Genomic DNA, 3,279 nt, shown 5'->3' on the forward strand with positions numbered 1-3,279 from the left:
AACTGCCTTTGTTGTTTCTTCCTTGGGATCAAAACCAATAGACCATGGGAAGATTCTGCACTGATGCTCCTCTCCTTTGTGCGCAAAATAAGTAACAGATCGCGTCAAAGACATTACAAAATCATCAAACTGATCAGACCTTAGTAAAACCTGTCTTGGCGCTAATAATCCAATCAAACAATGTCCCTTAACCCCAAGTTGTTTGGGCAGTAGAGTTCGAATCTCCTTCAACTCTGGTGCTCGTGCAGATACTTCAACCACGATTGCCTGGTGTAAACCTTCTTCTCTTGCAAATTGTTGCCGCTCCTCCATGTCAAAAACCAGAGTTGGTTCTCCATGGACAAAGTCTACTGTTTTAAGTTGTGTTTGATTCAAAATACCTGTTGGTTTAGATTGAATAAGACGTCCAGCATATGTAGTTGTACTCTTAAATATCCAGTCAAAAAAGGTGTTATTTTTCTCTATAAATAAGAACGGCAAGTTTTGAAAATAATGCTACAAACATATTCATCCAAAATGTATGTGACAGCTAGAATGTATATGAAAGTTAGAAGCTGTGCCAATGCCCACTATTGCAGAAAGGTATATCGGTGTTTTAATTTAGTCGGATGCTTCATCGACTCCTTGGCTTAAGCATTGTTTTTGTTTTCTTACTCTTTTTTCCTTAGTGTGCAGGTGGTTTTGCACTGTTAATCCGTTCGATTGCACCAGTACTTGATGAGACAATAAGACTAAAAGTCCTCACTCTTCTTCCATGCATTTTCAGATGTGTTCGTCATTTGCGTATTGCCGTGAGATTAGCTGATTACTACCAAAGCCCAGTCAATAAGGTTGGTTATGGTTGAACTTTAGTACTCGAGATCTAAGTGTACTTTTGTCGTCTTTTGCACATAATATTTTACCAAAAAGTACCATGTTATGTCCATGTTGTACATAATCTCTTTTCCTTGTGGTTACTTCTTTCGATTTCAATAGGGAGCATTATTTCTATTAGCCCCAGCATTACACAATATCAGCATGAAAGAAAACACTTGCTAAATATTTAGCCTGTTGGTGCAATTGCAGGAGCATCTCTATTTAGTACTTGAACATAAAAGATAAACTTCTTAAAACTAATCATTGGCTACACTAGTTTAATCAAACAATATTTACTCCAATTGTTTAGTTGATTTGGTGATTAAATTATTCATTTGTCTTTTAAATAAAGTAGCTAGTAGGAGTTTTTTCACTAATGTGACATGACTTCTTCTTTTAACAGATCAAGATCAAGAACTTGAAGTTTGAAGAACCTATCCTTGAAGAATGTGCGGAGCAAGTTGAAGCATTATAGGATTTTTGTTCTGTTAGCAGTGGTTTAAAGATGTTGCCATTTGTACATCGTGCTATAGTTCTATTGTTTATTTTTAGGAGTTGATAAAAATAGTGTCATGCAATTTGGATGGGTATATTTATAGATAGTGTGAACCTTCCCTTCTTTGTAATGACAATAAAATTTTATAGAGTATGAATTTGATTATTTGGTATATTTTGTAGCTGTGTGGTTGTTGTATATAAATGTGTGAGAAAGCATATGGTAATGATTATTCTTTGATAACTACAGGGAAAAATATAAATTGGTGTAATTATATTTATTAAAATTTCACATCAGCAAAAGGAAATACGGTCTTCAAAACTCTTTAACAACAAGACTATCAAATGGTTACATGTGCATTAGCGAAGGAAAATTTTGCAATTTGCGAAGGGAACACCTGTCGCTAAATAGGAATAACGACGGGAGGTTTTTTGGTCGTTAAAGGAATTTAACGACTGGATTCTAATCCGGTCGTTAACTTTTAACGACGGAGCCTTTAGCGACCGGCGACGACCGGATTTTGTTCGATCGTTAATGACTTATAGCGACGGGATTTGAACTTTTTTGACGACTGGATTTCCCTTCGCTAAAAGCCATTTTTCTTGTAGTGTACGGGACGGGATCCCGGGAGATCCCCTATCGATGTTTCTATGTACTGAGTGTATATTTGTCTCTGATTTCTTCTCATTTTCTGATACTATTTTGATTATACCTTACACTGTTTTACCTTGCTTTATATTTATAACCGGTAGGGCCCTGACCTTCCTCGTCACTACCCGACAGAGGTTAGGCTTGGCACTTACTAGGTACCGCTGTGGTGTACTCATGCTCTTTCCTGCACATATTTTCCGTGTGCAGATCCAGGTACATCGACTCAACCATATCGTTAGCGAGACGAGGCGATCTCTAGAGTCTTTGAGGTATATCTCCCACGTCCGCAGACCGAGGAGTCCCTATCTACTCTCTCTTTTTGTTATAGCCCTTCTGTATTTCTTCTTTTGTTTAGACAATCTGGAGTTAGAACACTTTGTAGTTATTTCATAGCTTGTGATTTCATGAGATTCCGGGTTTTGGAAAATGTAGTTTCAGTTTGAGACTTTGTATTGTATATGCCGAGCGGCATCTTAAATGTTTCATTATGTTATTCCGCAGTTTTTGGCTAGTTTTATTCTGTTGTTTCTTTTTCCGCAATTTGTTAGGCTTACCTAGTCGTAGAGACTAGGTGCCGTCACGATAGTTCACGGAGGGCGAACTGGGGTCGTGACAACATGCAACTCAAAATAATCGGTAACATATTCATATTAAAAATCATGTGTAAATCATGCAAGTTATGAAAACACAAATTGCGGTAAAATTACTACTCACAGTACTCGTGCCGAAATACCAAATGCTTCACCTAGCAATTTGTACAACTTTCTCCAATCAATCTATAATTACATAATATCGATCTCATGTTAATTTCCTTTTTTTGGCTAATCATAGCTAATTTAGAATACCCAATCATCGGGTTTCACTTTTGGGTCTTAATTCGTCAATTTATACTTACTCGCGCTACTAGCAGTTGAGAATACTTCCATTAAATACAACCTATTCATATGATATACCCAGTTAATTCACAGAAAATTCTCATGAATTTCTCCCAATTTCCTTAGCTTTATCTTTCAAATTCTTAATTCAATTCCAAAATTATATCTACTCAGCCCTATCAGAATCATGTATATAAAATTCCATTATCTTAAAAGATGAAGAAATATATGTAACTACCTGGAATGTATTGCTGAAACCCAAGGATTAGATGAAACACGTTCTTCGGCGCTAAAGAAACACCCGAGACTCTCTTTCTTTTGTTTTTCCCCGTCCGATGCTTTCTTCCTTACCTTCTAAGGAATTTTTCTTTTTTATTCAGATGGACACCTCAATTATACTAA

The sequence above is a fragment of the Nicotiana attenuata genome, unplaced genomic scaffold (assembly GCF_001879085.1).
Source record: "Nicotiana attenuata strain UT unplaced genomic scaffold, NIATTr2, whole genome shotgun sequence".
Classification (NCBI taxonomy): domain Eukaryota; kingdom Viridiplantae; phylum Streptophyta; class Magnoliopsida; order Solanales; family Solanaceae; genus Nicotiana; species Nicotiana attenuata.